The sequence below is a fragment of the Eulemur rufifrons genome, chromosome 17, assembly GCF_041146395.1.
Source record: "Eulemur rufifrons isolate Redbay chromosome 17, OSU_ERuf_1, whole genome shotgun sequence".
NCBI classification, from domain to species: domain Eukaryota; kingdom Metazoa; phylum Chordata; class Mammalia; order Primates; family Lemuridae; genus Eulemur; species Eulemur rufifrons.
This window is the reverse complement of record NC_090999.1, coordinates 21,254,476-21,267,840: the sequence shown is the minus strand read 5'-3', so window position 1 is coordinate 21,267,840 and position 13,365 is coordinate 21,254,476. Positions and strand designations below refer to the sequence as shown.

General features: G+C 43.6%; 1 protein-coding gene across 1 annotated transcript in view; it reads right to left on the bottom strand.

Moving 5' to 3' along the window:
- The window catches only part of PDZD2 (PDZ domain containing 2), a 230,326-nt gene that overhangs the window by 180,242 nt on the left and 36,719 nt on the right, over positions 1 to 13,365 (bottom strand). The gene's annotated exons all lie outside the window — the stretch shown is intronic.

Here is a 13,365-nt window from a genome sequence, read left to right as displayed (position 1 = left end):
GAATCATGGCAGCTGAGGCCTCAGAGACACCAGGTGTAGTTGAGGGAGGAGGCACCACTTCAAAAACAGAGGAGTAAGAAGTCACCATACCAAATGATTAGACTTCTGGTCCTCTCTCATCTGGCTCCCAGAATGCTGCAGCCAATGAATTCCCCTCAGCTTTGGGAATTTCTCATCGCCTGATCAGTTTCCCCCACAGAACAAAGACTTTCCACTCCCACAGGTGGGAGTCTCCAATGAAACCATTAGTGAGCTAATCCTACAGCAGAAGACCTCCAGCCTAGCTGCACATTTGAATCACCTGGGGAGCTTTTAGTACTTGCTACTGCCTGGGCCCAGTAAGACTGTATGTCATTTAGTTACTCAGCAAGTATGTATGGAAAGTTTACTGTGTGCCAGGCATTGTTCTAGATTCCAAGACACTGTCCTAGGTCTCCTTCTTGGTAAGGAGGAGCTATTCCTGGGTATAAGCTCCATCCATGCAGACTGTCCAATCAGCTTTTCGATAATTAGTTGAGGCTCATCAGACATTTGAGGAAAGCCTTTAACATGGAAAAGATTAAAAACTAAAAACAAAAAACTAAGAGGAAATCAGAGGAAACAGAGCAGGGAGTAGAGAAACACTTCAAAGAAGCTATAATGGAGATCCAGAGAGTTGAGAAGTTTTGAAACAGTAACAGGAGGTTATAAAAAAATTTTCAGAAAATTTTAAGGAGCTCTTGGGAATTTCTGACATTTTATATTATGCATATGTATGGTTTGATGCAGGCATAAAAATTGGAAGATAAAATGAGGAAATTTCCTAGGAAGTAGAATTTTTTTTTTTAAAAGGAGACAGTGAAAGAAAATTAGAGATTCAATCCATGAGGGTCTCTTTCCAATACATGCTCCAGAAGACAGGAAGGAAATTATTTTTTAAAAACTCTAGAAAACTGTTCAGAATGGAAAGGTAGTTTCCCGATTGAGAAAGTCCACTGGGAGCCTAGTAAAATGGAGGAAAAAGATTCACACCAAAGTATATGACAATGAAACTTCATTATAAGAGAAAGGATATTATGAGGTCATTACAAATGAAATGTTTGATTTCAAATCAAAAATGTAACTTATTATATCTCAAACAAGCAGCAATACAGTTACACAAAATATGCACCTAAACTATTGACAGTTTTGCAATCTTCACGGTACCTCATTTATGCCAACATCGAAGAAGCCTGGAGGGCCAGTGGCAATGAAATCTCGAAAGGCGTTTTCTACAGCTTATTGAGAATTCAATATTTTCCCTTTTAAGAAGTGGTCCAAAGACTGGAAGAAGTAGTAGTCAATTGGTACAAGATCTGGTGAATACAGTGGATGACAGAGAGTTTCCAAGTCCAGCCTGTAGTTTGAGCAGCGTTGTTTGTGCAACATGTGGTCAAGTGTTGTCTTGCAAGAGGATTGGCCTGTCTCTATTGACGAATCTCAGCTGCTTAATCACAAGAATCATCATTTCATCCAGCTGGTTGCAGTAGATATCAGCTGTAATGGATTGGCCAGATTTCATGAAGCTGTAGTGGATATACCAGCGCTGGACCACCAAACAGACACTATTAGCTTTTTTTTTTTTTTGATGAATGTTCTGTTTTGGACTGTGTTTTGGCACTTCATCTTTATCCAACCATCTCGCTGAATGCTTGAGATTGTCAGAAAGAATCCATGTTTCATCACACATAACAATACAGTGTAGAAATGGTTCTCCTTTATGTCGTGACAGCAAAGAAAGGCAAGCTTCAGGACGATTTCTCTTCTGACGCTCGTTTAATTCATGCAGAACCCATCTATCCAGCTTCTTTACCCTGCCCATTTGTTTCAAATGGTCCAATATTGTTGGAATAGTAACGTCAAATCTTGCTGCTAATTCACACATAGGTTGAGAAATTCGCTTCCACTGCAGCTTTCAGCTCATCATTATACACCTTGGTTTCAAGTCACCACCTAGCTCATTTTCAAGATGAAAATCACCAGAATGGAACTTCTCAAACCATTGACATACAGTGTGTTCATTAGCCACACCCTTCCCAAACAGTTCGTTGATATTTCAAGCTGTCTGCACTACATTGGTTCCAAGACAGACAGAACTCATTTGAAATAACACAAATTTTTGACTGATCCATGGTTTCACAAAAATTGCCTTAAAAAAATTGAAAGATAATCACAAACCACAACATGTATTTGAAAGATTGAGGATGTAGCTTCACAATAAACATAAAACAAGATGTGTCACGTCAAACTTAGTACTTTACACATTAACTGCCATGTGAATTGTATTTAACTCATGCTAGTTTTGAGCCGTAGGTCTCGTGAAGCATATGTAACTCATGTGTCTCTTCACTTTGGGAGCCACGTGAACTATTTGTCAAGTTGCATGTAACTCACACACAGAAAACAAAAAACAAATTTTTCATTAAATTAGCATTTTTTTTGAAATTTTTATTCTATTTTCATAATAAAACACTGTGGCTCCAAGGGAAAAAATTTTTTTTGTAGTGTGGCAGTCAATGTGTTAAGGAAATTGGACGTTTCATACTTAATAACCTAATACAGAGAGGAAATCCTAACAACTTGCAGATGGGGGGAATAGATTGAAAGCATCAGGAATTAGAATGACATCAGACATCTCAATAGCAATACTGAAACCTGGAAAAGCAATGCTTTCCAAATTCTAAGGGAAAGGGATTTCCAACCTCGAGCTCTTACTCTATCCAAACTATCAGTCAACCTGGGAAGATCCCAAAAACCTTGCCTCCGGGCGCAGTGGCTCATGCTTGTAATCCTAGCACTCTGGGAGGCCGAGACGGGAGGATCACTCGAGGTCAAGAGCTCGAGACCAGCCTGAGCAAGAGCGAGACCCTGTCTCTACTAAAAATAGAAAGAAAATTATCTGGACTACTAAAAATATATATGGAAAAAATTAGCCGGGCATGGTGGCGCATGCATGCCTGTGGTCCCAGCTACTTGGGAGGCTGAGGCAGGAGGATCACTTGAGCCCAGGAGTTTGAGGTTGCTGTGAGCTAGGCTGACGCCACAGCACTCTAGCCCAGACAATAGAGTGAGACTCTGTCTCAAAAAAAAAAAACAAAACTTGCCTCCTATGTAGGTTTTCTCAGGAACTTCTGGAAGATGAATTTAAGAGAACATAAAGAAACAGGAAGACACGGGGTTTAGAAAACAGGGGATGCCACATGAGAAAGTGGCAAAATGAAGCCCCACTGTGTTGATGACAGGAGACTCACGATGATGGCTGTGTGGCTGGCCTCAAGAGCGGCCGATCCAGACTGGAGCAGGAGGACAGAGGGCTCATGAGAGAGAGGAAGATGGTAGGCAGGTGCCCTTGCTAATTAGAAACAAGTACAAAGAGGTGAGAGTGGTTGTCTCTTGGGCACAGGAATGGAAGTTGGCGAGGAGTGTGGCGGATGAGTACTGTTCCTAGTTATAAGCCTTGTATAAATATTTGACTTATAAAACTATGTATATGTATGGTTTTGATAAAGGGAAGGTCAGGCTATGAATCAGATTCCAGAATGAGAACCCAAGCAAAAATTGGGACGATTCTTGAGTCGTGTCCTGGAGAACCCACTCTCGAGAAGGCAGAGCACAGGCACTTGGCCAACCCTCTGGCAAATAGAAGACTTGAAGAAGGCAGGGCTGAGCAGATGAGAAGAGACCTCAATGTCCCAGGAAACAGGACGGAATGGGTGGGGTCACTATTCCCCTAAGTGTGACTTGCTTGGAGCTTACAGAGATTAGCAGGAACGTGGCTCAAAGGAAGCACTATTACGTGCCAGGTGTGCTGGTGGGCACTTTAAGGAAATGAACGGGCAAACAGAAAAGCAGTTTTTGGTGACTTTGCTGCTCTTGCACTGTCTTCCTTTCCCCCTGGATTGGGGGAGGCTGAATGCGTCTCCTCAGCAGTTATACCCAGCAGTGCAGGTTTACAGAGGCAAAGAGCCTGGGGAGCAACACTCAAGTTCACATCCATTTCCCGTCACTTTCCCTCGCACATCCTATTCTGTTTCTTCTGTTTGTGGCCCACTCTGAGAACTCTTCTTTTCCCCCTTAGGACCTAACACAGGCCTCCTTCCCCAAAGCCCACCCTGTCTGTGAGTCCCGAGGCTGCCCCCAGGGGCACTGAGTCTGACTGCAGATCCTGGAGGATTAACTGTGGGTGGGTCCTGCACCCTCTCAACTCCAGCAACATCGCAGCAGGAGAGAGCCACAAAGCGCCTGCAGGTTAGTATTTAATGGCCAGATTAGCATTTGGGGGTGAAAAGATACCCTTGCACCTTACTTTCCAATTCCTCTGCAATGTGAATTCAGAGTTGCAAAACAATGTAAGAGTGCAGAGTCTGAAAGTACTATATTTTATGTGTATTTACAGATACCTCTGTATTATTTAGAGTTTATGATCTCCCTCTTATGATATCAAACGCAGCCTGACCTATTTTTATTAAACACATTTACTGTTTACATTTGCAGGATCTTTTCTCCCAGAAATGGTTCCCAGGATGACAGCTGTGGTTACCTCCTTCTCTCCCTCCATTTCATGAGACAAAACTGACTTCATTTCACTCCTAGTATTTATAAACTACTACTACAGAAGAGCTACAGGACATAAAATGCCACTCTCTCCAAACATCTTTCATCTTTAAAAGTCTTTGATTTGTGGACACTATAATCAAAACATTTTGTGTATCGGTGGTGGAGCTATTGTCCAAGCAGGCTGTTTAGTAGTTTGGGGGCAAAGATCTGTCCCCAGAAGAGATCACAACCTCATGTGAGATCGTAAAACACAGTTCCCGCAGCACTGCTCTGCCCCAGATTCATTCCCCTGCCAGCCAAAGAGAGAAGCGAGGGATTAGGACAGTGTGACAGATGCCTGGGCTGTGACGCCCCTCCCGCCCTGTCTTGGGCTTCACCGGGATCTCGCACCCAGACGTGGCTCTGGAGCCCCCCTCCCCGCCCGTCACACACACGCAGGGCGCCTCCTTCCGTCCAGTCCCTGACAAACCAGTTCCAAGTCGCTTTACTCCTCCCAAGTAACAGACCGACCATCTCCAAACACGTACATCCCCCCTGGCAAAAACAAAACAGCCGAGGGATCTGCGAGGTCAGCGCCGCGCACCGCCGGGTGGCGGCTCCGTTTCTCCGGGGCTGTGCCTAAATTCCCACGCGTGTGGCTGCAGCCTCGCCCCGCGCCCCACCTGCGATCACACCGGGAAGCCGGCCCTTCTGGCGCCAGGCGGATTCCTACCTCCGGTTTTGAAGTCACCTTCCGAGGGCTCCTCTCCGACCCCACTTCTCCGCTCGCTGGTTGTCTCGGCGGGGAGCAGCTGCCCGGCGGGGAGCAGCCGGCCCGGGGTAATCCGCTCGGCCGGGTTTAAGCCGCAGGGGCGAGCCGGGGCCTGACCACCTGCCGGCCGGGACCCGGACTCGGGGTCGCCCGCCGTGGCGGCCCGGGCGCTGCTCCGGAGCGCGGCTCCTGCAGGACTTCCCGGAGGCTCCGCGCCGCCGGCTACATGTCCGGGGGAGGACCCTCCGCGCTCCCAGCCCGGTTGAGGAGGTTATGAAAAGACTGTAATGTAATCCCAGCTCGGCTCGTCACTCCCCTGCTCACTTGTCAAAACTCCACGGCATTCCAGAATCCCTTCCCCGGTCACTCCCCTCGCCTGGAAAAGGAAACCGCCCAGGGGAGGATTTCAGGGGGTTTGGGGTTTCGCATTCAGACACCTTTGTTTACATGGAGGGCTCCGGAGCCTCCTGCGGTAAATCGGGAATAGGTTCGAGGAGAAAACGCCCTGCCCAGCCCAATACCCTCGCCGGGCTTAAAAGTTCCCCCTCCGCGAGAAGCTCCACCCCCAACATCAATTCACTTCATAACCTAATCAGCAGCAGCGTGGGTTCTTGAGGAGGGTAGGGGGAGCACCCAGTTAAAATCAGGGAACTTTCCAGAAATCTACAGTCAGAGTCTTTCTGCTGGAGTAACCCAATGTACCACCGCTGAATTACAATCGCCGGTGACTGCACAACTTAAGCATTTCCTTTATACCTTCTCCGGCTCTCCCGCCCCTCCCACCTTCTGCGGGCTTCAGTCAACAAGTCGTCCCCCGGAGGCCTGAATGGACTTGGGCCTTGCTGCCATCTCTCCAGCTGCAAACTGATGAGGAAGCCTGACCCACGAGGCCCAATTGTTTACATCACACCCACTGAGGCTTCCTGTCTTAAATTAATGGGAATACAAATAAGACAGGAAAAGAGTGTTTGCTTTTCTTAAGGCAGGAGAGGGGGCTGGCAGAGGGAGGGGGAGTCGCCCCACATTTCAGTGCTTTTTCAAAACTTCAGCTGTATTTTATTCCATTTTTCCACCCCTAACACTTGTTGAAAAGTAAAAGCATCATTGTGCCAAACCTCAAACCGCTGAGGAACTTCTGCTCAAAACACATTTTCACCTGGCTTCGAAAGGCATCCAAGGTGGTGCTCCGGAGGAGAGCTGAGCTAGAGGTATAGAGAGCTCCTGAGGTTGAGTGGCACAAATCTCAGCACAAACACACTCAAGCCCTGGGCCGCCCTTCCAGACTTGCACAGACAGGCACACACTCCCCCTCCTCCTTGGGGTTAGTACCAGACTCTTGCCCCAGTCCCACTGCACCCCTCTGTATCCAAGTTACATTTGTGGGCATCCAGCAGCCCCTAAAAGTCAATGAGCTTTGCAACGGACAGATCTGGTGGAATTTGAAGCAATTAATTATAATGGAGGAGGCAAAAGAAGGCTTCAATTCCCAGTACCATTACTGCCACTGAATGGGTAATTAGAGCCCGGGAGGGGCCAACCCATGTCAAGCCTGGGCTGGAAATCTGCCCACTCTCCCGGGCAGCCCAAGAGCACACAGTAAATAATCATCATAATTACCCAGTCCTGGAATTACCCCCACTTGCTTCATTCAGGTCGGTACAACAGCCAACCCGGAAACAGGCAGGAGTGCCAGCCAACCCATGGCATTCCTCCCTTGGAAGCACTGAAAGGAAACAAAACCCCAAGATAAAGTTTATCGGAAGGAGATGTGGGTACTGCAACCAACAATACCTCGTGGAATTTAGGAGAGCACTACATTGTGCCCAAGTGAGAACAAGCTTTGCAAGCCAGTCCTCAAAACACTGCAATGCTTGTGTCACCGCAAACCAGGCTGATGATTTTAGAAAAAGCCAAGGGTATTAGAACTCTCCAATAGAAAGTGTCTAGCTTACAAATATTATAAAGGTCTCAGTGCACATTATCTCCTTCCCCTTCCCTGCTTTTCTGCCAAAGGGTGATAGTCCTGACAGATTCATTAGCATCCTTTTGTGTGGCATCTGGGTATATGATAAGTCTTCTGGGAATTAGGTTCAAATTGAATAATTTTTCTAATGATTTCAGAAATACTCTTTTTCTTCCTTTCTGAGTGCTTTTTCCACTGACAGTTTCCTAATGTTTTAGCTTCTAACATTATCCACTCCTTCAATCAGGTGCATAATTGATGATGGGTAAATTAATGCTGTTTAGAGTAAATCTATGGTTTTCAATATAAAGCAAATACATATTCTGCCCCTTCCCCATCTTTGTTGCCTAAGCTCAGTTTAGGATGTGTATGTACTGGGAATTAAACCTTTGACCACATCTGTATAATACCTTAATTTCAGGAAAGCTTTTGCATGCATATGTCATTCTCATCAGCAGGCCAGAAAGATATGATCTAGTCTGTCTTTTCCCTAACCAGGTTTCACTGCTGACTGGAAAAGAGATCAATGGCTCAGTAAACAAAGGGATACTTAAAATGTGGTCTACGATTTTATCCTGGGTCTGGTTTAAATAATACTTGAGATTGCTATATGCACACGCAGAGTCTACAAATACCATTAATTTGAGTGGGAACTGCTGATATGTTGAGAGAATCCAAAGTAGCTTCCGTACATTAAGGAAACGGTTCATTAAAAGCAGTTTAGAGTTCAGCATGATGGCTGATTACAAAGTAGTATCCTCAGGAGTTATGATCAAAATGACAGGCACAAATAGGCCTTAATGTCTAGATGCAAGAAAAACTGACAAAGAGGCGAGGCTCACAGCAGATCATGCATTTAAAAGGCATCCGCATGTTGTACTGATAAGCAATGGGCAACACAGTGCTGGGGTGAATTCACATTGGTGGGAGTCTGACCTGAAAGGGAAGCACCTCCTCTTCTCCCTACCCCATAAAAAAGAATTTGGTGGCAGACAGACTCCTACTGAGGGGGTATGTCCAGTGTGAGGCCCCTTATTTTAAGGAAGATGTGGAGACACTGGAAAGGTTCCAAAGGAGAACCTATGATTAAAGAAACAGAAAATAGAACCTATGAGGGAAGGTTAAAGGATTTGGAGTTGTTTAGTCTAGAGTGAAAAAGTGCCTAATGGCAAACTTTACAATCTTTTCCTACTTGAAGGGTTATTATAAAGAAGATATTGACCAGCTGTTCTTCATCTCTTCAGAGGATAGAAGAGGTAAGGGACTCAAAAATATAACATTAGAATTTGGGTCTGATATAAAGACTTGCTTAATCCTAATCTTAATTGACTGGGACCTTAGCCTCGTTTGACATCACTGCGCTATCTACATCTGTCAGACTATGTCCCAAGTGATAGTCTTGTATGATTAGGCAGAAGTGAGGTTGAGCACTCCTTCCATTTCCTTCTAGAACTACAGCATTCCTCAGTTATTACACCAATAAGAGGTTCAGGGAGTAAAGATCCTGAACCTCTATGTTCCCTAACTGACAAACAAGGTGCAATGAGAATGCAATGAGAATTTGCAATGTTCCCCTAAAATACTGGACCTTTGTTTTTTTATTGGGGTGGGTATCTCTAAGAATGTGTCCAACATAGACACTAAACAGATGATAAGTATATTTCGTAGATTCACTCCTATACATTGTTTTTACATACAGGATACATTGCTTTTTGTGTAGTGGACATAAATATTAGTTGGTGATGATAATGATAATAATAGCTATGAATTATTAAGCTGTTACTATAATTATGTTGGGCACTATGCTAAGTACATTATGTATGTTATCTATCTCTTTTTTTTTTTTTTTTTGCAGTAGCCTTGTGAAATGGGAATGATTATTAGCCTTATTGTAACACAAGGAACTGAATAACTGAGTCACAAAGAGCTTAAGTAACACAGCTAGTAAATGTTGCAGTCCCAATTCTAACCCATTTAGTCTGACTCAAAAGGGTGTGCTTAATCATTATGCCACTGTCTCTTATCGTTAAGTATTTTTACCTATTCGGAGGGAGGAAACATTGCAAAAAGAAGCATTTATGCTTATGGGCCCAAACTGATTAAAAACCAAACCTTCCACAGGTTTACATTGCCTGTGGAACAAAATTGTCCTTCTAGCACAGCAGAGTAAGGGAAGAACTGTGTTCACTTTCTGATAGGGAGGGTGCATTGCTGTCTCCCACAAAGCTGAAGAATCCAATCAAGAGTCACCCGTGTTTCATCAATTATAAAAATCTAGTTATTCTTCTGTAATCTAACCTCGCAAAGTAGCTCTCCTGAGACTCTAGAATGAATGAATACAACACATTATGACTGACGCCTAAGACACACTGAGCTGAATTGTGGTCTTCCAGCATGTTGGTGGTCACGGCTTTGGCCAGTCATTTCTGTGGGCCTCTTATCATATGTCCCCTAAGAGTCTTAAAATCCAACTTTTTTTTTTTTTTAACTTAGCATCCATGAGAAAGCATATGGATGGGTCAAATATTTTCCCAATGTCAACTACTTTTAGATCAAGACAAGGTTTTCTAATGAGGTTTATTGAGTGCTGTTGTATATCAACAATAGATGATTCATGAGTGAAACAGACATGAAAATGATTTTTAGAAAGGCAAGTGAACCACACACAAACAAAAAATAAAAAGCCTTGATCCAAATTACTCTGAAAGACAGATATTTTCCCATTAGGACAATTTATCCTGAATCTATAAACAGAGAGGGGCATAATTATACAAGTGTTTGCTAACAGATCTAAACCTTATGTGGCTATAAAGCGCTGAAGAGAGAGGAAGAAAGCGGAAATTCCCAGGAGAAGATTCCCCAACCACATCCAGGGCCATCAGCTCTCCATAAATACAAAGCCCAGCAGTGGCACCAAGCAAAGCACGAGAAGAAACCTCAGGATTTTAACGGAACCCACAAAAAATAACTTTGAATGGTCCTAAAACTAAACAATGACAATGCTATCCAATAAACGTACAGCTAACACATGGGTAGAGTGGTGACTTATTGGTGCTCCAGATGTGGTTAATAGAAAACTGCTGCCTAGAATTAAAAAGGTATTCAGTAAAATGTTGATTGAATGGATGGATGAGTGAATGAATGTTTGAACAGATGCCCATGCCTCTTTCCCCCACAGAGGGGCCAAGCCATTTAACACTAGTATCCTAGGAAAGGAACAGTTCATGGAACCAGAGGTTTGATTTCTGATTCAAATTTGTGATCTTGCCATGACCACAGGAAGGGGAATTGTGGTACCTGTGGAACATCTTTGCAGGCCTTGATTCAAAAGCTGCCATTATTTACAGTGTGGATTCTGAACTCTATTTAAAGTCCAATAGAATCAAGTACTAAATAGCATCTATTGAGCACTTATGGAATACCAAGTCCTATTCTAGTCCTTTACATATTAGCTCATTAAATCCTCATTACAATCTTAGAGTATGTACTGTTATTACCAACCCATTGATAGGTCATGAAACTGGGCCACGACATTACCTAACTAGCTCATGGTCACAAAGCTAAGAAGAAGAGGAGTTGGAACTCAAATGGAGTACATTTGGAACTAGTGCTGGCTCTTAACTGCTACCCAATGCTGCCTGTTCAAATCTTACCACCTACCACTCCCCTGCACAAACTCACTGCTTACCCACAAATACACAAAGAACGTTCAAATCTCTGCAGGATCTGTTCCCTGACTACCTAGCTCTCTCTTCTGAGCATTCTCACTACTTATTCTCCCATGAACATGCTGTAACTTACTTGGCTCACATCACATCTCTCTAACCAGGTCTGAAATTCCTTTGGGGTTGGAACCAAGTGTTGTATGGAAGTCTCGTGATGTAGTGGAATAGGAAAGACCTAGGTTTAAAGTCCAAATCCCAAATTTATTACCCCTGGGACTGTGGGTAAGTCATTTAACATTTCCTACTCTTATATTCAAACCATTTTCCTTAAGGGCTTGTTGAGGAGCTCTTAAATTAGAAAGTGTAGGGTGTCTAGGATGTCTGGGATGATGTTTAGGAAATCTAGGATTATAAACTACTGATTCTCAAACAGGTGTTATTTTGTACCCCCTTGTCCCAGGAGAATTTGGCTGCAGATATTTTTGATAATCACAACTCTGGGGAGGGGCCTGAGTGGCTAACCATCCTACAACATGCAGGACAGCCCCTCTCAACAAAGGATTATCCAGTCCAAAATGTAAATAGTCCTGAGGTTGAGAAACCCTGCCATAAGCTATTGAAAAAAAAATCTATTAAAATCATCCTTTCTCTTTCCTCATTTCTCACAGTACTGTGCTTATAGTAGATATTTGGTAAATCACTGTTAAATAAATCTCTGCATATGTAGAATGAGTGAACGTGTAAGTCCTTAGATATTTTGCTAATAACACCTCAGTTGAAGGCGTGGTCTTATTGAGGCAGGGGTTTGGGTGGAAGTTGACCAGAACTTTCAAATGCCCACGCCCAGTGAAAAGAATTCTGAAATAAACCCTATCTAATACTGGGATCCTGAGCCCAGTGAAAGGGATGTCAAAGTTGATCCTAGGAGAGCTGAAGCACTTGACAAAGGTCAGCTTCTCCCCATTGGTGGCTTCCCTAGTGACTTGCTATTATGCTGCAAATGCTCCCTCATGTGACTTTATCCCCATTCCAATGAATAATACAGTATAAGAGCCAGAAGATCATGGAAGGCTTTGTTCAATCTCTCACCCTTTGTCCAGCACTCATTCCTGCAACCACCACACACAACCTGGAGCCCCAATGCAATGGAGTCTCATCAAGACAGCTGATTGAAAAACGTGGTAGAAGCAAAAAGGACATATGAGGGCTGTCTGGAAGTGTCCAGCCATTGTGAATATGATGAGAATGGTTACAAGGCTGGATACTTTCCGGACAGCCCTCATAAGGCCATCACTTATAGCTTTCAACGGGTTCAATAAACACTAGAAACTCAGGAATAAAAGCCTACATTCCTGGTTATAGCATAAATCACATTAACAAAAACAAGAAGGCCAAAAAGAGAGAGAGAGAAGAAAATTATTTCCATTTCCCATTATCCAGACTTGGTGGCAGTATCTTCGTCCATTCCCATCTTTTACAAACAGAAAACATAAATGATTTTTGCATAGTAGTATATGAGAAAATTTAAAACTTAACTATAGTCTCCAGGCATCTGTAAGCATCTCTGGGAGATGTTCTGAACTAAACTACCTGCTCAGAACTGTGCAGAACAAGACAGGTTCTTACCTTGGCCTGTGAACACTCTAACCACCCTCATCTGGCCAATTCCTGCTCACCTCTCAGGACTCAGCTTAGACATCACCTTCTCCAGGGACACACCCTGACTCTCCCCTGGAATATAATTCAGGCCCTCCTTGCTGCTCATTCACCTGTCTGCTTACCCTTGTAGACTGTGAGCTCTTTTAAGGAGAAGGTCATGTGGACTTATTTACTATTTTATTCCCAGGACCTAACACTGCACCTAGCGCATACAGGTGCCCAATAAATATTTGTTGAATGAATGGGTACAAAGCAGGAGACTTCTAAATGCATGAATTCCTGCAACTACATATCTTGTGCCTACTATGAACCAGGTACAGAGCTAGGCACTGGGAAAACAACTATTAGTAACCCCATATTAACAACAACAACAACAGTAAAAAGAACCACAACTAATGTTTGATGGACATTTACTATGTACCAGACATCATGCTAAGCTCTTATATTCTCTCTCAATCCTCCCTGAAAATTCCCATATGGCAGACACTATTATTATTTTCACTGAACAGATGAAGAAAGACATCAAATTGCTCATGTAGCCCTTAATGTAAAAGGATCACTGACATTTACGTTCCCAGGCATCTATTTACATGGCGTTAACTTACACCAACTAAGAAAAAGTTACCCATAAATTCACTCATGAGCTTTTCTGGTGGCCGTCATCTTGCCTGGACTGTCCCTACCCACTCTTCATACTGTTTGAAATTTGCTTTAAATATTTTGATACAGGCTGCACGATGTCAAGTGATGTC